At 38.1% G+C, this 23,473-nt stretch overlaps 1 protein-coding gene and 1 pseudogene across 9 annotated transcripts in view; one reads left to right on the plus strand and one right to left on the minus strand.

Moving 5' to 3' along the window:
• The window catches only part of RABGAP1L (RAB GTPase activating protein 1 like), a 758,983-nt gene that overhangs the window by 51,536 nt on the left and 683,974 nt on the right, over positions 1-23,473 (minus strand). The window lies entirely within an intron of this gene.
• LOC113932304 lies at positions 8,298-8,685 on the plus strand (annotated as a pseudogene).

Below are 23,473 nucleotides of genomic sequence, written 5' to 3' on the forward strand. Positions count from 1 at the left end.
GGAGAATCTCATAAAAGTGTTGAAATCACAAATGATAAATTCATAAATTTAAAAATCTATTATCATAAATTTTGGGGTACTAAACTTTCTCAAGTTTCCTTTTTCAATGCTAGCAATTTCCTGAGATATATTTTCAAGGGATTATTTACAAACACAAATATATAAGGACCAGACAAAATTAAGCCAAAGCCATTATTAAGTGATTTACTTCATCTCCTAGAATTTGTAAATTTGAGCAGGTATGTATTTAATATATCTGTTGTTTCTAGTCCAAAAAGTCAAAGGTATCACACCTAGATATTTTCAAAACTGTTATGCATATGCACTCAGAACAGAGAACCAGAAACATTTATAAAGATTTTGTGAAAAACAGTTAACAAAGGCCTCCTTTGACAATAGAGTGAAAAACCAGAAATATTAATTACCTTTTAAGAAGGGAAATCGGCTTTACTTCAAGGGAACTTTTAATCTGAATTGAAAATATTTTTAATTCAGGTACTGTGAAAATTACCCTTTTCTGCTGATAGAAAAGCTAAAGAATAAAGAATATATCTAAACAAAGAACAGATTTCTAGGCTAATCCAGTTGAGGTGAAGGCCGCAATACTGAATTGACTATGCTTGATTCTCTAGTATAAATAACACTTATTTTTGTTTATATTTTCATGCCATTCAAGAAAAAAAGGTAAGATTTTCTTGTCAAATTGTTTTACTATAGAACCTGCCTTATTCACTTGAAATGTAAACCTCCATGTCTATAGAAGTCAAATTTGTGAGGCACATATTTTTAACATTCTAGAAGATGTTAAGGACTTTATTTCTCCCCCAGCTTTATTGAGATATAATTGACATATAACACTGTTTAAGTTTAAGCCGTACAACGTGTTGATTTGGTATATGTATATACTGTAATATAATTAACCACCACTGCATTAGCTAACAACTCCAACACGTCACATAATTACCACTTCTTTTTTGTAACAAGAACATTTAAGATCTACTTTCTTAGTGACTTTCACATATATAATACAATATTGTTAACCGTAGTCACCACATTGTACATTAGATCCCCAGAACTTATTCATATTACAACTAGACATATGAACCCTTTGACAAACATCTCTCCATCTCCCCCACTCCCATGTCCCTGGTAACCACCAATCTACTCTCTATTTCTATGAATTTGGCTTTCTTAGATTTCAGATGTAAGTGAGATCATACAGTATTTGTTTTTCTCTGACTTATTTCACTTAGCATAATGCCCCCAAGGCCATCCATGTTTTTTGCAAATGGCAGGATTTCCATCTTTCTCATGGCTAAATAATATTCCATTATATGGAGCACATCTTTTTTATTCATCCATTGATGGACACTTAAGCTGTTTTCGTATCTTGGCTACTGTGAATAATGCTACAAAAAACGTGGGAATGCAGATAATATCTGTTTTCATTTCCTTTGAATGTATACCCACAAGTAGGGTTGCTAGATTATATGGTGGTTCTATTTTTAAGTTTTTGAGGAACCTCCATATTTTCTTCCATAGGGGCTATACCAATTTACATTCCTACCAATAATGTACAAGGGTTGTGTAGCATATTTTTGATAACTGCAGAAAATACACCCAATATAAGAGACTAATAGCTTATTAATTTACATTCTTATATGTAAGTGAGCCTAAAATAAACAAAAACTATACAACCTCTGTTGCTTTGATATTGCTATTACCATTTCTGATTCCTGCTTTAACTGTTTCTGTTAGGCCTTATTAAAAGGTCTCTAAGCCAAAAAGACCAAGTTGAATTCTTCTACAAGTTCATAATTTTCCCTGGAGGATTAGGCTTTCCAAAGTTGGTAAAATGAATGAAATATTCCAGTCTGACCCAGATGAAAGGTCAAAAATGCTGAGATGCCTCCAAAACCCTAAAAATGGTCCCCAGGCACACTTGACAATCAGGGAATCTTCATTATGCAAGAGAGAGCCTGGACGTAGAGTGGAATGCTAAGAAGAGCCTCTCTCTCTCCCTAGGACAATGGGTCTCAAACACTAGTGTGCATCAGAATCTGCTGGAGGTCTTGTTAAAGCACGTATTGTTGGGCCCTATTCCCAGAGCTTTTGCTTTAGTCAGTCTGAGATGAGGCCTAAAATTCTGCATTTCTAAGAAGTTCCCAAGTGATGCTGATACTCTTGGTCTAGGGAACATATTCGGAGAACCTCTGCTCTATTTTCCATTTATTAAGGCAAATTCTTGAGTACTTGTCAGTCATCCAATTTCTTTTTGTATAAATCCATGAAAACAGAGTGCAGGGTGGCCTAGAAAAGGTCCACCCAAGCAAAGTGGGGCCAAGAAAAGTGAGGAGGGTAGCCAAGCAAGGGGGTGGCCCTGGGAGGAACATTAGAGCCTAAGAAAGGCGAGGAGAGCATTTACATGGAGAGGAAGCCTGGCACGGGTGTGTTGGAGCCCTCGCGGAAGACATTCGTTAAGCAGGGTGCAATCTAACATGGGGAGTTACAGCCTGAGCAGGGTGAGGAGGGCATCCACATAAGGTGGATGCGAGGACAGCAGAAATGGCAGACTTGTACATACAAGGGGATTGATCAAATAAGTTAAGGATCCAGATTTCTCAATGTCAGAGAAGGGAGTTATAATAATGGAAAGAGAGAAAACTGGAATGAAGCCTGAAGTACTGGATTGCAAGTGGAAATAATGGTGTAGAGTCAGAGTTAGAAACAGAGCTGCAAATGTGCATATGGATGTGCATGTGGCATACTCCCAAGTTCTGTCTGCCGAGAAGGCCTACAGGTAATGATACCTCCGTGGTGAGCACATCTACTACACAGATCATAGCATTTTCTACTAAAAGGAACCAGGAGTACAAAAAGATCCTGGAATATCTTACTGTTTCAAAAGCAAGTTATGTCCAAGACTAATGGGAACATGTCCAAAGGACACAGAAACCATCTTGAAGGAGCTCCCAAAGATCAAAAAAGGGATGATTTGAGCATTAAAATAAATAGTGATTATAACAAAATAGAGTATTGAATAAAATAGGAAAGCATGAGTCCATATAGGTAAAAATGAAATAAACTGAGACTGATTAGGCATGGGATGTTTACATAATTTCAAAGTACCTCCCTACAAAACTCTTATTAGTTGTAAAGAGGAATAGAGCAACTTTGCAAGGAGAACCTGGCAGGAACCACCCAATTCCAAATATCAAAGTGGGTATCACCAGTAATGAAACAAATCAAAATCATACTCCATCAACAGAACGGATACAATGGGAAAAATACAGAATCATCTCTATGATATATTCTGGTCAAAAACATATACCCTAAATCTACTTATGAGGAACCACCAAAACCATCAGACAAACTCAAAGTGAGAGACATTCTAGTGAGTAACTACCTCACAATTTTTCAAAGTATCAAGCTTATAAAAGTCAAGAGAGACCGAGAAGCTGCTCCAGACTGAAGGTGGCGTCTCAAGAGAGAAATGAACACAGTACATGGCTCAGGGATCATCTTTAAAAAAAAAATTCTTTTAAATAAATGAATAAATATTCCTCTTTGAAATTTTGCAGAAAAGGATTGGCTTTTTGGAGTGGTTTTGATATAACCCTACATGGTAATGAAATCATCCTAGTAGATGATTTCTCTGGGTCCTTTCTAGTTTACCCATTCTACCCTGTTTACTATCTACCTGCCCATCTATCCTTCAGAGTGCACTTAATAGAATTTGAGCATGTACAGCTCAGAACTTGACTGGACAGGCGAAGAACCATATGCTTTAAAAAAAAAAAAAAAAAGATGAGTCTAAGGAAAGCTATTTTACACTATAAATCTTATTTTATTTTTTTAATTAATTTTATTATGTTAGTCACCATATATTACATCATTAGTTTTTGATGTAGTGTTCCATGATTCATTGTTTGCATATAACACCCAGTGCTCCATGCAATACGTGCCCTCCTTAATACCCATCACCGGGCTAATCTATCCCCCCCCCCCCAAAACCCTCAGTTTGTTTCTCAGAGTCCATAGTCTCTCATGGTTCGTCTCCCCCTCCGATTTCCCCCCCTTTCATTTTTCCCTTCCTACTATCTTCTTTTTGTAAATCTTATTTTAAGAGTAAGAAGGCAAGTCTTCAAAATCTATACCTGGACACAAAATGGCCTCCCATTTTCAGTCAATGTCTTCCACAAAAGGGGCTAACATGTACGGTCTACATGGTCTTTCTGCCACATGATTTCGCTTCAGCCAAGAAGTAATAAGAAACTAAGATTTAAATGGGTTTTTAAAGTTAAGTATTAACAAAGCCAGCTGGTGTAAAATAGGAGTCATCTTTTTGCTTCTTATAATGCCTAGCAGAGTGATGACAAGTTGTAAATGTACATCTAAAGTACTGTAAAGAGCAGCACAAAGATATATATGCTCTACAGACACAAACACTCCCTGCTCCCTCCTCCCCTCATAAATACTCCAACTGGCTGAGCAACTAGTGGTTCAGTATAGCTGAGTAAAATGCATGACAATAGCTGTCTTCCCTAATCTCATTTTTAAAAAACATTTAAGTCTTACCAGGGCTGAAGCAAGCTTTGATTTGGCTCAAAGCACTGACTCCTAGTAAGTTTGAAAAGCCTCACAAAGAAAATCCCTGAAAGAGGATCAGTGAAAAAAGTATTATCTGTTAGAAGCCCTAAGAAATGACTTCCCTTATCCTAAGAATTCAAAGCTCGGCTTAGAACTAGAGTATTAGAGTATCAATCTTATCATTAGCACTAGGGATTCTGAATTTTATTCATAAAACATAATGCAAAAGACATCCTATCGGCTTTCCTTTTTAAAAGAAATGGGCAATGTTCATCCTGAGTAAAAAAAATACCGAGTCTCACTGGACATATATATTCATTCTAACCACTCAGAGCCTGGCCCAGAGGGGGCACAAGTATATTGTAAAGTATCCCAAGAATAAACAAAATATGCATTAAAAACAGGCACATTACTTACTTTGTCATTGTTTTAAAAGAGCGTACAATGACATTTAAGTTTCTAGTTAAAATAAAAACAACAAAAACCCCACTAAACTTGGGGGTTAAAAGAAAACCAAACTATTCCTCACTTGGTAAATTGGAACCTGATAAATTCCTTTAGTTGGATATTGTTTATTACATATTCATTTGAATTTCAAAAGTGCACCATTAGATTACTGTTAATTTTAGTAGGTATGATATCAATATTACAGTTATGTTTTTAAAGTCCTTATCTGTTAAGATATATACTTAAGTATCTATGAGTGAAATGATAGGTCTTAAATTTTTATTTAGTACTTCAGCAAAAAAAATTTGGAGGAGAAATGGAACAAGAAAAGCAAGAGACTGATGGTTATTTAAGCTAGGTGATGAGTACATGGAAATTCATGCTACCGTTCTAGTTTTGTATGGGTTTGATAATTTCCATAATAAAAAAGTTTTTAATATGTCTATTATTAAAGCCTTAAGTTATAATTATGGCAGTGCCACAATAAATTCTGGTTCAAATTTAAGTCCTTTCTATTCAAAACACTGGTTTAGAAACCTAACTCTATCCTTGATGCTCTAATCACCTAGTACTATAATCAGATATTTAATAGCTACCATCAACCTCACATATAACATTAATCAATTTTCACCCACATTCAGATACACCATGGGGCAAACATTTAGTAAAAGATAGACATAGGGCCTATATAGTAAGTTGGTCCTATTTCCTAACGCCTATGCTATAAACAATCCATTATAAATGCATTAATTTCAATTTCTAGATTATCGTTCTCGGAGACACATTTTTCTTTATCTCCTCCTCAACATGAAAAATGAAGAAAACAAGTACCAAGTAAATCATCACTCAACAATGGCAAAATCAAGCTCATTGAATTTTGCTTTAAAATCAACAGGAATTACACATCCTAAATTTCTAATTTCTAATCTAACCAAAGCACAAAAACCTAGTCATACGCTTTTTTGCCAGTCTGAGGAAGGGAATCCTTCTTCAACACTAACAGTTGGGAACAAGGAAGAGAAGGTGACAAATAAAATAGGAGACAATCTCTTTCCAGTGCCCCATCCTCAATCGCTCCCACTTATCCTCCTGTTCACCAAACACAACTGTCAAAAACCCCAAAAAACAACAAACTTTCTTCACAAGGTGGGGGTCACAGTGTAAAAAGATGAGAAGAGTTAGGATGTCCATATAAAGCACTGCTGAATGTGTCTGTTTACAAGTCTGTGTTCCCCAATCAGCCAGAGAGACTCTCCAGCGTGGGGACAGGTTCTCACTACAGTTGACCTTTAAACAATGCAAGGCTTGGGGCGCCTGGGTGGCTCAGTCGTTAAGCGTCTGCCTTCGGCTTCGGTCATGATCCCAGGGTCCTGGGATCGAGCCCCGCATCGGGGTCCCTGCTCTGCAGGAAGCCTGCTTCTCCCTCTCCCACTCCCCCTGCTTGTGTTCCCTCTCACTGTGTCTCTCTCTGACAAATAAATAAATAAAATCTTAAAACAACAACAACAACAACAACAATGCAAGGCTTGGGGGCACCAACCCCAGACAGTCAAAAATCCACATATAATTTTGGACTCCCCAAAATACTTAACTACTAATAGCCTACTCTTTACTGGAAGCCTTACCAATGATATAAACAGTCGATTAACATATTTTATATGGTTGTATGTATTATATGCTGTATTCTTAAAGTAAACTACAGAAAAGGTGATTACAAAAACCACGAGGAGGAAAAAACACACTTACAATACTGTACTATAAAAAAAATCCACACAGGAGCGCCTGGGTGGCTCAGTTGTTAAGCGTCTGCCTTCAGCTCAGGTCATGATCCCAGGGTCCTGGGATGGAGCCCCTCATCGGGCTCCCTGCTCCGCAGGAAGCCTGCTTTCCCTCTCCCACTCCCCTGCTTGTGTTTCCTCTCACTGTGTCTCTCTCTGTCAAATAAATAAATAAAATCTTAAAAAAAAAAAAAAATCCGGGCACCTGGGTGGCTCAGTTGGTGAAGCGACTGCCTTCGGCTCAGGTCATGATCCTGGAATCCCGGGATCGAGTCCCACATCGGGCTCCCTGCTCAGCGGGGAGTCTGCTTCTCCCTCTGACCCTCTCCCCTCTCATGCTCTCTCTCTCATCCTCTCTCTCAAATAAATAAAATATTAAAAAAAAAAATCCACACATAAGTGGACATGCACCGTTCAAACCCGTGTTGTTCAAGGGTCCACTGTAGACCAGTATGTGCGCTGAACCTCTACAAGCAGGTGCTCAGCATTTACGGACCAGATGCATGAATGAACTTAAAGGAAAATAAAATCTCCAAAAAGATGAGAGGGAAATGGAAAAAAGCTCTGTATAAAAACAGAAAGACAGAAAATGGCAACAAAGTTGTAAAACACTGCAGATAAAAAGAAGTCTAATTCGATCAGTCAATCATTAGAAATATTTCTGGAGTTCCCAGAGGCTCCACTCAGGCTCAAGGTAGATAATGAAATTAACAGTTTTAACAGTTAAATCTTTATGGACTTTTAGCTTATATTATTTTCCTTCTGGAATAATCTTTCTCCTTTATCTCAATTATTGCCTGTTTGCTTGTTCCTTGTTCATCGATTCACCCCTTTCTACATACACTGAATACCTTTACTGTGCTGGGGATACAATGATGAATAAAATAACTAGTCACTAGCTTTAAGATACTAACTCTAGCAGGGGAAATAAATATATAAGTGAATAAAGACCATAAAATGTCAAAAGATTAAGATCTGAATAGGACAGAATGAGGTACAAAGATTAAATGGTCTGCTTTATCTGGGAGTCAGGACATGTGTCACAGAGTTGGGCCCAGAAAACTGAGAACAGCTGGACAAGGGGAGGCACTAGAAAGCCCCCATGGAATGACTGATTTGCAGGGGAATCAGTGGAAAGTGGGGTATACGCTGGAGAAGAGCCAGGTCCTGAAGGGCCTTCTTAGGGCACAGTAAGGGGCTCAGACTTCCAGATCCCATGAAATAGGAAGCCACTGAAGGGTTTTAAACGAATGAATTTCATCTCTGGTGGGAACTTGGAGAATGACTAAGCAACCAGAAAAGGAGAGAGAGGTGAGAAAAAGTGTTAAGAAGCAGAAAATGGACAGGACCTGGTCACGGAGTAGATATGAGCGATGCCCAGACCAGCTCAATTTTCGGGCTGGATGGTACCATTCTTTAAAAAAGGAAGTGAGGCATCGTGCCAGCCCCTCAGATCTCAGCTAGGCCAGGTGACGCTCCAGAATGGGAGACAAGCCAATCTGGGAGCAGACTGGATCCAGCTTCATTCAACATTACTACCAGTTATTTGGTAACAACAGAACCCAACTAGGTGCAATTTATATTGATGCATCATGCCTTAGGTGGGAAGGACAGCAGTTCCAGGGGAAAGCTGCCATTGTGGAGAAGTTGTCTGTCTAGCCTTCCGTTCCAGAAAATCCAGCACAGCATCACGGCACAGGACCATTAGCCCATGCCAGATAGCTGCATCATCAGCATGGCTGTGGGCCAGCTCAAGGCTGATGAAGACCCCATCATGGGGTTCCACCAGATGTTCCTATTAAAGAACATCAACAATGCTTGGGTTTGCACCAATGACATGTTCAGGCTTGCCCTGCACAACTTTGGCTGACCTCCACCCAGCCAGGGTTTCCTCCTCCCTCCTCTTCCAGATACTATTCACACTCCTCTAGATGCCCCAAATATCATACACAAACGAGCAGGGCTGCAGCGGGAGCGGGCACCGTGTGCTGCTACCGAGGTATTGTGCATGATGTTTGGATGCTAGACTAGTTGCATCTGACAGGAGAAGTTTGTGCTGTACCAGCGCATGCCTTGGAAAGATTTAAGTAATGCAAAAGGTTGTCTTTTTTTTTTTTAATCTACTAACAAGCTGCTCTAGTAACTCAAAGAAGTGAAGGAGAAAGCAGCTGCCTCACCGCCCAGATATTGATCTGTTTGGATGTTTCAATGCCTCATGATACAATAAAACCATAAAATTTTCTTAACAACAAAAAAAAAGTGAGGAAGAAGAGTAGCTTTGGAGGATAAGGTCAGTTTTACAGTTTGGATTTTAAACCACATCATTCTACTATTTAAAATATTATTAAATAAGAAAAAATATTCCTGAAATTCACATATTAAAGGAGAAAAATCATAAAATCATCTGAGCAGATGCACAAAAGCAACGGATAAAAATTAAACACCCATTAATTTATTTTAAAAATCTAGCAAATTAGTAATAGAAAAGACTGTTTTAGACCCAACAAAAGCTATCAATCTAAAACCTAGAGCAAGCGTAACATTTAATAGTGAAACCTTAACAACATTCCCTTTAAAACCAGGAACAGGACAAGGATGCTTGTTATTATGGTTCTTTTAACAGTTATTGTTGAAGTTCTCACTGATGAAATAGATGAGAGAAAATAATGAATAGGAAGTTTAGAAATTAGAGAGGAAGACCAAAAAAAAAAAAAATCCTGTTACTTACAGATGATTAATAGTTTAATTAGAGATACCTAAAATAATCTATGGATAAAGGAATAAAACCATTTACAGACTTTTACAAGTTTGTTAAATACAAGGTCAATTTATAAAATCAGTAGATGTCTATACACTAGCGACAACCAATTAAAAAAATGTAAGTAGAAATGAAGCCCATTCCTTCTTGCCATAAAAACTGTAACATCTCTGGAAATAAAACTAACAAAAAGCCTCTGTGAGAAAAAGATTTTAGTTTTGTTAAAGAACATAAAAGAAGACCTAAATAAAACATATGGAAAGACTCCCAGTAGCACTAATAACATCAATTCTTCCAAGATTAATTTACAAATTCAACACAATTCCATTCAATATCCCAAAGGATTTGTTCATATAAGCCTCGATACGTTGATCCAAAAAATTCATACTGAAGGTAAAGGACCAAGAATAGTCAAACAAACTTTAAACAAATATAAGAGACATCTGTCCTCCTAGATATCAAAGATTAATAGTAAATTTTGCTAACAAACTATCATATCAGCTCAAGGACAGACACATAGACCAAGAGAACAGAATTAATGAGCACAGAGACAGGCCCATGTATATATGGGATTTGGGTATAAAACTAAGGTGGTGTTATTACAAATTGATAATGAAAGGATGGCTATTAGTGGAGAAGAGACAAGTGGCTATCAAAAAGAGGAAAAGAGGGGCGCCTGGGTGGCTCAGTTGGTTAAGTGTCTGCCTTCGGCTCAGGTCGTGATCCCAGGGTCCTGGGATTGAGCCCCACATCAGGCTCCCCGCTCAGCGGGGAGCCTGCCTCTCCCTCTGCCTGCCGCTCCCCCTGCTTGTGCTTGCTCTCTCTCTCTAATAAATAAATAAAATCTTAAAAAAATAAAATCTTAAAAAGAAAGAATTAGGTCCCCTCACACTATCAAAGAAATAATTCACATTGATGACTGAATACCTAAATGAGAAAATCAAGTATTTTGAAAATTTTTCATATAAAACACTATCACCTCTGTGAAAATCGACAAAAATCAGTTTTTAAAAAGTGCCTGGCACCCAGTACACGATCTTCATCTTCATCATCATCATCTATGATCTCTGGGTAAGGAAGTAATCTAAATAAGAGACCAGAAGCACAAATCATAAAATAAAAATAGAAACCAAGTGCCATGGCCTACAAGGCCCTGCTCCAATGGGCTCTCTTTTCCCCAGCAGTTTCCTCTCGGGTCTCCTCTAGCTCACCTAACTTCACTCTAGACTAGTCTCCAGGCACCAGTTGAGCACCTGCCTCAGCCCAACGGCTGTCTCCTCCCCTTGCAACTTACCCCTCCATACAGCCACGTGGATCACTCCCTTGCCCCAGTCAAGTCTTTGCTCAAATGGACCTTTTCAGAAATCAACCCTAACCACCCCACTTAACACTGTACCCCTCCCAGTACTCTGATTCTCCTGACCTGTGTTCTCCATATTACCCACCATCTTCTAAAACACTATATAGTTTTACTTAGTGCATTTACTACCTGTCTTCAAGTAAATTTAAGTTCTTTGAGAGCAGTGACTTTTGCCTCTTTTATTTACTATCATATTCCCAGAATATGAAAGTGCCCAGTAGAGTATTCAATAAATATTTATTGAATGAATGAGTGAATGAAGATTGATAAATCTAACTCATTAAAATTAGAAATTCTGGCAAACAGCAACACACCATAAACAAAGTTCATAGATAAGAAAAAACTGAAAGATATATGTAACAAATATAACCAGTAAAGGATTAATATATAAATACCAATATAAACCAGTAGGAAAAAGACAATCCATTATGAAAATGAGCCAGTCCATTGAGGGCCTTAAGGGTAAAGACTTAGGTTTCCCAAAAGAGAAAGATTTCTCCTCAAGACTGCAATGTAAGAAATCCTGCTCAGGTTTTTAGCTTATTGCCCTTCAAGATTGAGAGTCAAGCCTGCAACATTAACTCTGGACTCAATTTTCAGCCTGCCAGCCTGCCCTACAGATTTCAGACTTGCCAGCCTCAACAATCATGTGAGTCAATTCCTTAAAATAAATAAATCTCTTGGGGCACCTGGCTGGCTCAGTCAGTGGACTCTTGATCTTGGGGTTGTGAGTTCAAGTTCTACATTGGGTACAGAGATTACTTAAAAATAAAATCTTAAAAAAAATAAAAAACAAAAACAAACAAACAAAAATAAATCTCTCTCTCTCTTACTTTCTCTATAAATCTGATTGGTTTTATTTCTCTGGAGAACCCTGACTAATAAAATATACTCCAAGTGCTTAGAACAGCACCCAGTACATAGTAAGTGCCACAGACTGATACCACTTACTATATCAAAAGTATTAAAAAGTTAATGGTATGAATATATACCAATTGGGGAGGGCAGAAAACTATGGAGGAAGGGAGTATAAAGTGAGTGAAGGTAAATGAATTTTAAACTATATTTGTATTGTTTAATTTCTTAAAAAAATGATCTCAAATAAATATGGCAAAATATTAATATTTATTAATTTGGGCACAAATACATGGGTGTTTATTCCATAATTCTGTTTCTGAAATAGTTCATAAAGAAAAATAAGGATTTTTTTAAGTTTGCAGAAAAAGTTGAGACAAGCATAACCTCTTCATTTGTAGAGTTTGTCTTTAAGGGAAGGGGAGAAAAAGAGATGGTACTAGTATGAGGGGGCCCAAGAGTTTCCTGACCAGTTTTTCTTAATTTGAGAAAGACAATATGAGTCTCTAGAAGAGTAGTTGAAACTGTTGTGCCAAATGAGATTACCGGTTGGTGCACGGTCCTGGGGGAGGAGGGCAGGGATCAGACTGGGAGCAAGGTTTAAAGGATTATTGTTGAACAACAGGAGAACAAGTCTTTTTCTGAGCCTGGAGAAAATAAAGTATGTTAGAAGTAGAAAAATGTAGCCAAGCAGCATCTGATTACCCTAGATTTTCTGGGAAGCAGGAAGCAAAGTCATCCTTGAGAGCTCCCCTTAAATGCCTTTTTTTTTTTTTTTTCAAAAAGCCCTACCTCCTGATTCTGCAATGAGAAATGCTCTTTCCTCTTTTCCAGAGTCCCAGAGTCTTTTGTACCTTTCTTATGAAACTAAATGGACTGTCCTGTAATTTCAAAGTGAACCTCTTATAAGCTTTAGGTACCTCTGACCTGGGGTGTGATGATAGCTCAGTAACGTTTGCAACGCAGAGTGAAACCACTTGTAAGTTTTGACTAAATACCTCTTTCTTTTCTTCTTTTTAAAAAAAGTTTTTTTTTTTTTTTTTAAGTAATCTCTACACCCAATGGGGGGCTTGAACCTACAACCCCAAGATCAAGAGTCACATGCTCCACCAACTAAGCCAGCCAGGGGCCCCTTGACTAAATACTTTTCTGATTAAACCTTAAAGATGACCAAGTGTCCTACTATGCAGCAGACTTCTAATTCTTTGTTTAGGTAGAATATACTCAAATGATTAACATATTATGTAATTTCACTACATATCATTTATCCAGACATGGCACTAAGGGTAAAACTGGGAAGGTTCTAGAACCTTGGAATCATGCAGAATTTAGCACTGTGAAAATTGTGGGCTCTTTAAAACTTGCCATTGTCTTTGATAAAATAATCACCTATTCAATAAAGGCTCCATACGTACTTCCCATATTTTTAACTATTACCTAATAAACATTCAGTGACTAGCTACTGTGCTTTCCTCAAACCCATCAGCCTTAGAGGTGATTTCAGTTGTATCTAATACCCAAATCCCCAGGAGGCAATCAATGGCAATGATAAGAACTAGCGTCTGCTGCCTCTTTCCTGGGTACCATGTGCTGTAGAAGCAAATAAAATGCTTTACCTTATTTTGTTCCCATATACAGACATTATCTATTATTGCCCACATTTTACAGAACAGGAAACAAGGTTATGCTGATTTGCCACACAGCTGGTAAGTGGCACAGAAAGGCTCTGAATCCAGACAGAGCCCATACTTCTATCCACTACCATGAATTTCTTTACCAGAAAACGGAAAGTTTTGGTATAGTGGAGACATGAATAATATGCATATGTTCCGGTTTTAGGAATAATGTTGTCATTTGCTTTTTTAGCTGGAGGAGACCAAGACTATCTCACAAAATGATCAACCTCCTGGTCTTTATTTAGAAATATTTCTCTCCCAACACATGAGTAGGTTATGTTCTTAAACTCCCTGGTGAAAAAGAAGTGCTGGGAAAGAATGCTGCTATCGGAAGGGTATGTCAGAAGAAATAATTTTAAAAATTGAAGGGCAGAGTAAATACAACAAAACAACATGCAAGTATTGAAAATAAATGTCTTTCCCGTATTGATTTCAATGGTGTTTCAACTGTGGGGCTTAGAGGGAAAATGGACCCACAATATCTAAATCTGAAATTCAGTTTAATGTGCATTAGTGCCTACCTGCAACAAGTATTGCTTTACATTTTACTAACCAGAGGATTTTCAAAAGGATTCATCTTTAGGAAGCTCACCGTGGAGGCATGATTTACATATATAAAACAAGACAAAAAAATTTAGACATGATGGGTTATGGATCATGGAATAAATGCTCTCTTGATGAAGTCTAATTTCCAGCGGTTTTGAACAGTTCTTAGGAGCTGATAACTAGCAGTTAAGACCAGAGATTTTCATGTTGATTTCTGGATTACTTTGAAATAATCTTAATTAAACCTTGACCTTTGCAGAAAATAATGCCCTTAGGAGCTATTAATGCTTACATCTCAAAAAAGGGAAGAACTCTTATTTTATCTCATAGGTAACAGCATGCCTGAGAGATAGTATTTTTACTTTGAAGAATTCTACTTATTACATTCCTCAGCAAGTGATAATGGGAAGAGTTTGTAAATTCATATAAAAACAGATGAAACTAATATAACTAGAGAAGAAATACATTATTATGGGTTTTGTTGACAACATCTCTGTAAGGGACAGGACGATCTGAAAGGCAGCCTGAAAGTAGGCTGATAAAAACATATCACCACAAGAAAAAGACCTCTAACTATGTGTGGTGATGGAGGTTAACCAAGCATATTGTGGGGAGCATTTCACAATACATACATAGACCAAATCACTATGTGGTACCACACCTAAAATGAACACTGTTATATACCAAAAATATTTCAGTTAAGAAAAGGACAGAGTGACAAATTAAAAACAAAAGCGCACATTAACATCGTATCATTGGGGTAATATTAGTCTGCGAAGGGCTGCCATAACACGATACCACAGACTGGGTGGCTTAACCAACAGAAATGTATTTCTCACAGTTCTGGAGACTGGAAGTCTGAGATCAAGGTGTCAGTAGGGTTGTTTCTCTTGAGGCCTCACTCCTTGGTCTATAGATGGCCACCTTCTCCCTGTGTCTTCACATGTTCTTCACTCTGGGCCTGTGTCCTAATCTCCTCCTCTTCTAAGAACATCTATCATATCAGGGCACCTGGGTCACACAGTTGGTGAAGCGTCCAACTTAGTTTCAGCTCAGATCATGATCTCAGGGTCTTGAGATGGAGCCTCAAGTCGGCCCCATGCTCAACGTGGAGTCTGCTTGAGTTTCTCTCTCCCTCTGTCCCTTCCTACCCCCTCCATGCTGGCATTCTCTCTCTCTCCCTCTCAAATAAATCAATCTTAAACAAAACAAACAAACAAACAAACAAAAATCAACCACAAACATCCATCATATCGGATTAGGGCCCATTCCAATGACTGCATATAACCTTAATTACCTTTTTTAAAGACCCTGTCTCCAAATACAGCCATATTCTGAGGCACTAGGGTTTAGGACTTCAACATGTGAACTGGGGAGGGAGAACACAATTCAGCCCATAACTGGTTAAAGCCACAAATTTTGGAGTTAGATCTGTTTTGAGTCACAAGCTCAGCCACTTATCAGCATTATGACCTGGACAAGTTGCTTAACCTCACTAAGCCTTGGTTTCTGCTTAAGATTGTTGTAAAGAATAAATGAGATAACCCACAAAAGCACTTATGGAACAACACCTACCATCTAGTAAACACTCAAGAAATTACTGTTTTATTGTTCCAGTAGCCTCAAGAAACTTTCTTTTCTTTTAACATTTTATTTGTTTGAGAGAGAGAAAGAGAGAGAGAGAGTACAAGCCAGGGGAGGAGCGGAGGAAGAGGAAGAAGCAGGTTCTCCACTGAGCAGGAAGCCCAATGTGGGACTCGATCCCAGGACCCTGGGATCATGACCTGAGCTGAAGGCAGACGCTTAACCGACTGAGCTACCCAGGCACCCCTCAAGTAAATTTTTATAACCCTACTTACTTGATATTTAACATTTTTCATGTATTTGGTTTTAGAACTAATTCTTAAATTTTTTATTTTACTACAATCTTTCAATCATCTCATAAGCTAAAACCCTGCTCTGGGAACACACTAACTCCTCATGCCCTGAGCTACCACGTTAGACACCCAGGTCACCATGCTGTGAGGAAGCCCGAATGATACTGAGAATCCAAAGCAAGTATTTTATTCAACAAACCCAGCTGAGCCCTATCTTTGAGACATTCCATTCCAGGCACCTCACACAAGAGTGAAGAACCTTCATATAATTCTGGCCCTTAGTCTTTCCAAGTCACCTGTGGCTGTTTGAGCCTTTCCAAATGAGGCCCCAGAATACTATGGAGCAAAGATATGCCATGCCCACTAGGCCCCGTCTGAATTCTTCACACAGAGCATCTGCGAACATAATGGTCCTTGTTTTTTTTTTTTTTTAAAGATTTTATTTAATTTTTTGACAGATAGAGACACAGCGGGAGAGGGAACACAAGCAGGAGAGTGGGAGAGAAAGAAGCAGGCTTCCCACTGAGCAGGGAGCCCGATGCGGGGCTCCATCCCAATCATGACCTGAGCTGAAGGCAGACGCTTAACGACTGAGCCACCCAGGCGCCCCAGTAATAGTCTTTGTTTTAAGATACTAAGTTTTAGAGTGGTTGGCAGTAGATACACTAGAACTATGGATTATAGAAAATCGAAACTACAGAATCATAGAGACACAGAGACGATAGAGAATATATAACACACAGTATAATACATACATCACAGATAGCAAGAGCTAGAGAAGCACAGAAGCAAAGAAGACTGTAGAAAGCATATAATCAACCTCCTGGTTTTAAAGGTGAAGAAACTGAGGCTAGTCCAGTTACGTGATGAGTGACAAATCTGGGACTCATATTTAAGTCTCTTCACTTTCAGTCCTGGGCTTTTTTTCCTTAAGATTTTGTTTATTTGAGAGAGAGAGCATGAGCTGGGAGAAGAGCAGAGGAAGAGGGAGAAGCAGACTCCCCACTGAGCAGGGAGCCTGACGTGGGGCTTGAACCCAGGATCCCAGGATCATGACCTGAGCCAAAGGCAGATGCTTAACCGACTGAGCCACCCAGGTGCCCCAGTCCTGGGCTCTTTCAAAAACACAATTACTTCATAATACAGTTCTATATTATAAAATCCTCTTACTATCTCTTGCTATTATTCAAACTTAACATTTCAGGATATTCTACATATTCTCTAAGGCCAAACATAATTATGTTTCTGGATATAGACAAATTACCCTACTATCCCTGGCACATGACAGGTACTCAATAATTGTTTTAAGTAAAGAGTTACCAAAATAAGACAGCTAAAAAAATTGTAAAATGATGCAGCTTAGTCTTCAGTGGTTGTGTTTGAAACAGCATTTTCAGTTTTGGAGCAAAATTTTTTGAGACATAAAACATGATTACTCCCCCTTCCACCAATAATTAATTTCTGGTAATCTCACTGAGGACAACCTTCACAATCCCCAAACAGTGCCTCAAATGTAGCTGCTCAGTGTTCATCTTCTGAGATGTACATAAATATAATATACATAATATAAATATAATTGGAGGTATCACAGCTAATTGCCTCTAACTATGCATTTGCCCCTTGTTTTTTAGGAATACATTTTGAAGCCAGGTGTATGGTCTTCAGCTAAAATTATGCTTCCTAGCCTTCTTTGCATCTAGGTATGGCCAGTGACAAGTTTTGGCAATTGGTATGTGAAACTTCCTTCAAAGAGGTATGCTCTCCCTTTCCAATTTTCACCCTTCCCTCCAACTAGAATATACACCTAGAAAATGTGGTGGTGAGTATATTTGACCATGAACATGAGGGAAACATCCCTAAAGACGGCAGAACAACAGGACTGGAATCCTGAGTCTGCCTTCCTGACCTCAACATAGCCATCACAGCCAATTTGGACTGCACACACTCAAACTGATACTGAAGAGGAAAATGAAGATCTTCCTTATTTAAGCCACTGTCTCTTTAAGATCTCTTTGTTAACCTGTACTTTAATCTAACAAATACTACATTTTTGTGACTATAATTTTTTTTCCAATTTTGGCCCTGTTGCCTTCTGGACTTACATGTGGTCTGTGAATATAAAAGTTCAGCTCCTGTATCACAATTTTCAGTGATATTTAAGTATTATGAGGTCATTTCAGGTCCCATCATTGGCTGGATTGGATGACAAAGCAAGAAGGTCAGTTCAGATATATTACTGTGAAAGTCTTAAAAATCCAGCCAGGTGAGGAAAGTTATATGTTATATAGAGTTATATAGTTATATACCAGATCAATGGTATAGAATTGAGAGTCCAGAAATAAACACATATCTTTATGGACAATTACTTTTGACAAGATGCCAAGTATATCCAATAGTATTTTCAATAAATGTTGCCAGGATAATCAGATATTGCTATGCAAAAAATGTATGCAGACTTCTATTTCACCATGGCAAAAAGAAAAAAAAAAAAAAAAGAATGGATCACAGACCTAAATGTAAGAGCTAAAACTAAAAAATGTTTAGAAGAAAACCTAGGAGAAAATTGCTATGACTTGGATTAAGCAAAGATTTCCTAGCTAGGACACCAAAAGCACAATCTATAAAAGAAAAAAAAAAATTGGTAAATAGAAAAATTTTGCTCTTCAAAAGACATCATTAATTCTATGAATGGGTTTGCATTCAATTAAAGAAACAACCAGAAAAGAAAAAGAAATTATTAAGAAAGTAAAAAAGAAAATCTTAGATTGTAAGAAAGCATTTATGAATCATTTATCTGATAGAGGACTTGTATCCAGAATATAAGAACTATCATGACTCAACAAGACAAATAACCTAATCAAAAAATGGGCAAAAGCTTTGAACAGGCATTTTACCAAAGAAGATATACAAATGGCTGATGAGTACCTGAAAAAGTGTTCAACATCAATGAGGAGAATGTAAATAAAAACTTCAAATGAGATATATTTTTTTTAAAGATTTTATTTATTTATTTGACAGAGAGAGAGACAGCGAGAGAGGGAACACAAGCAGGGGAAGTGGCAAAGGGAGAAGCAGGCTTCCCGCTGAGCAGGGAGCCCGATGTGGGACTCGATCCCAGGAATATGGGATCATGACCTGAGCCGAAGGCAGACGCTTAACGACTGAGCCACCCAGGTGCCCTTCAAATGAGATATTATCATATGCCCACTAGAATGGTTATCATGAAAAAGACTAGTATCATCCAGGGTTGTTGAGAAGGACAAACTGGAATCCTTGTATACTGCTGGTGGAAATGTAAAATGTTGGAGCCACTTTGAAAAATTCGGCAGTTTCTTTAAAAATTAAACATAAGCTTACTATACAACTCAGCAATTCTACTCCTAGGCATCCACCCAAGAAAAATAAAAATGTATGTTCACACAAAAACTTGTATGGAAATGTTCATAGAAATATTATTCATAGCAGCTAACACTGGAAACAAGAAAAAAATCCACCAACTAGTGAACAGATACACAGAATGTGAATATCCACAGTGGAATAGTACTGTGCAACAAAAAGGAACAAAGAGCTGGTAAGTGTAACAGCAGAGATTGACCTCAAAATCCTCATGCTAAGTCAAAGAAGCCAGGTACAAAAGACGATTCATTATATGACTTCATGTATATGAAAACTTCCAGAGAATGCAAATGTATAAAAACAAAAAGTGGATTACAGGTGACTGGGTCTGGGGATAGGATGGGGACTGACTGCAGATGAGGATGAGGGAATTTCTTGGGGTAACAGAAATGCTCTAAAACTGGATGTGGTAATGGATGCACAACTCTATCAATACCTACTCTTCCTGAATTTCAGCTGGGTTCCTGGATACCCATCTAAGGATCTTTCCCAGCCTTCCCTGCAGCTTGGTGGGGACATATGACTAAGTCTGGATACAAGCAGAGGTGATGTATGCCACTTTGTACCAGTGCCCTTTAAAAGGGAAGGGGTGTGTCCTCCCCTTTCTTTTTCCTATTGGCAGGGAGATGGCAAGAGCTCCCAGAACTCCTTGGACCCATAGACGGAAGCAGCTTGTGAGGATGGCAGAGCTGTCCTACTGGCCTTGGACCTTTCAACCCTGGGCTATATGTGAGAAAACCACTGGATTTTAGGATAATACAATGACATTATGGAAAATGAAGAGTAGAGTTCACCACTCAGCATTTGTTAACTATGAAGTATCTTAAGCAGCAGCTATCTTTATGAACTGTTTGCAGACCAGCAGTAAGAATGTTCTTATCTAATTACAGAAAAAATTATGCAACAACTTCTGTTAGTTTTCAATATTTAAGATCTGTTATAGACAATATACTGGGAAATCTATCCTGGACACTAGTATATATCTGAAGTGTCTGTATTTAAAGAATGTTCCAGAAGTTACTGAAGCTTTGTAACTTGCTTCTTTAGGTGTTAAGACATTTTCTGAAACAATGAATTGCCAGTATTTTTCATTTCATACAACCAATGGCATTAAAGTAGTGCTAAGAACTGTTCTTTTTCTTTTTCCTATAGTTCTCCAATGAATCTTTAAGATAGTAAAACAGTACAAAAAACCTTTTGTGGACAGCTCATTTATATAAAGAAGGTAGGTATCTACTTACCTGCCACCTGACTTAAAATAGAACCCCGACAGTGCTGAAAATCAGAAGGCAGTGCCCTTTCCTCCATTATAAAAGTTCCAGGGTTAAGCTTTGTAAAATTTCTACCAACTAAGGGTTTGGTAAACACAGCCTCCTTATCAGGAAGATTGTATCACAAAAACAGGTATGTTGTTCTACAGGCAAGACAAGAGAAACTGCCTGTCCTAATTGATAGTCCACGGGACAAACCTTCTACCTCTAGAAACACAAGGTTTAGTACTGTTAACTTACTCACATGGCAAAGATGTGTAAGTCAAAACCTCTGGGGAAATAATCAAAACCTTACACAGTTATATGGTTTTATCTTGTAAATAAGCACATAGTGGTCTATGAATGGGCACCTCTACTTAGAGACAACAGTGCAGTCTGTGTCTTATATAATAGAGACGTAAGCTTTCACACAATGCTAGGCAATAATTAAACTGAGTGCACGGCTTATTGGTATACCAGATGACAATGGAGATGACAGCAATAAAAAGTTGTGCCATTAAAACAGCACAGATTTCAATTATTTTCACTAAGACCATCAACACCTGAAATAAATGTGTTAAATGAATCTTCTTCCGAAAATCTAGTAGAGACAAGAATTCACAGATAATTTCAACTAACTAGCAGTCCTCATCTCTCAGATTGACATGTATTTTCCATAAGAAATAAACTTACCTGATTCGACACAGTTGGCACTGTCCCAAACAGATTCAGTTTGCATCCTCTCATCTGCACTGGTTTTTAACTCGCTTTTAAGTCATAAGGCATTTCTAGGTGTGGGTGTGTTCTTTTCTGAGAATACTGAAACTTCTTGTGATCAAAGACCATGTATTGGCTTTTTTGATATCTCTTGTAGCAAGGAATGGTACACCCTTTTGCCACTTATTAATGCATAGTCTCAGCCTAAATAAAGATCAAACAAGTATCTTATCCTTTGGGCATATCTTTGAGTTACTTTTCCAGGAAAATGTATGTGAGCTGATCTATCCATATTCTCTTGCCTGGTGCCTTTTGTGAGATAAATTTGAGAGGCCATTGGCAGAGAAAAAGAGTAAAATCTATTGAACAGAATACAATCATCTGTCTCATGTGGCTACGGAACATATGGCTAGTATTTCATTTACACCTGCCAGCCACGGACAATGCCATTGACCAAATTTTTATGCTTTTTATTTTATCAAACAATGAGTTTGTAAAGCATAAACGCTTACCCAACTCAGTTTATACTTCAAATTTCCAAAGGTAAAAATCAAATCTTATTTACTCATTTGGCCTACCAAGCAAAAACAAGACTGCCAAGGGTGGGAACTACTGTGAAGAGCGATGCCAGAAACAGTTTAGCAATAGGAGCAAGTTTTCGAACTAAGCAGGGCTTTTTGTATTACTCCAAGGCTAGTCAGCAAGTCACTGAAGCTCTAAGGAGAAAACTGGGGTATCTGGAATAAAACAGGCCTTGCTCTAGGAGTAGTTTAAAAACCACTGTCTCCAGGGCCATCTATATCTCCATTCTACACCATCAAGGCCAACACAGCCTGACATGTGGAAGCAGGAAGGATCTCTTACTGCTCAGTCATGTGTCTCTATATATGATTACAAGAACCAGAGAGATAGCAAGGGAGCTTTGATTTGTATAACAATAAATGATGATTCAATTATATAATGGGAGTATGTGAATGGGCTATTTTCAACATCTTGGAATCTAGTAAGACAGATGATGTCATTACTAAGCAGAGAGTATGCTCAAAGAATTTACTGCCAGCCTTATAAGCATATTCTCAGATTTTTATAAACATAAATTTAAAAATCTCAAGATTTTCTTTCTATAAAGGATAGGACACTTCTTCGCAGAAAGATAAAGCTTAGAGAGAAGATAACGAAACTACTCAACTCATACAAATTTGCCTTCAATTTGGCTATTTTATTATTCTGCATGTATTCAGCTGAACAGTTTGTGTTCACTATTAAATCACAGAAAGTTTTTTTTTTCCTTAAGTAGGCTCTACACCCAGCGTGGAGCCCAACACGGGGCCTGAACTCAGGACCCTGAGATCGAGACCTGAGCTCAGATCAAGAGTTGGGACACTTAGCCAAATGAGCCACCCAGGCACCCCAGGTTTCTTTTCTTAAATAGACGTTTTCAGGGGCTCCTGGGTGGCTCAGTCATTAAACATCTGCCTTTAGCTCAGGTCATGATCCCAGAGTCCTGGGATTAAGCCCCACGTCAGGGTCCCTGCTAAGCGGGGAGCCTGTTTCTCCCTCTGCCGGCTGGCTCCCTCTGCTTGTGCTCTCTCTCTTTCTGTCAAATAAATAAATAAAAATCTAAAAAAAGTAGATGCTTTCATGCATTTTATGGTGCCTTATCAAGTAAAAACTATCTTTGAGACAGGCAACAAAAAAATAAGCTGGACTTCATCGAAATAAAAAACTTGTGTGCAAAAGACTTAGGAAGAAAGTCAAAAGATAATCTACAGAATGAGAGAAAATATTTCCATAGCATGAATCTGAAAGGGGCTTGATATCCAGAATATTAAAAGAACTCCTATAACTCAATAACAAGACAAACAATCCAGTTTAAAAATGGGCAAAGGGCTTGAGTAGACATTTCTCTCAAAAAGATATACAAATGGCTAGGAAGCACATGAAAATTGTTCAACATCATGAGCCATTAAGGAAATGCAAATCAGAACCATAATGATATACCACTTCACGCCTACTAGGATAGTCAGAATAAAAGAAAAAAAAACAGAAAATAATTGTTAGTTAGGTGGTAGAGAAATTAGAACTTTCACACACTGCTGGTGGGAAATGTACTGTCAATGTAAAATGGCTCAGTTACTGTGGAAAACAGCACAGCGGGTCCTCAGTAAGTTCAATACAGAAGTAGAGTATGAGCAAGCAATTCAACTTCCGGGTAAGCACCAA

Source organism: Zalophus californianus, chromosome 10 (genome assembly GCF_009762305.2).
Source record: "Zalophus californianus isolate mZalCal1 chromosome 10, mZalCal1.pri.v2, whole genome shotgun sequence".
Classification (NCBI taxonomy): domain Eukaryota; kingdom Metazoa; phylum Chordata; class Mammalia; order Carnivora; family Otariidae; genus Zalophus; species Zalophus californianus.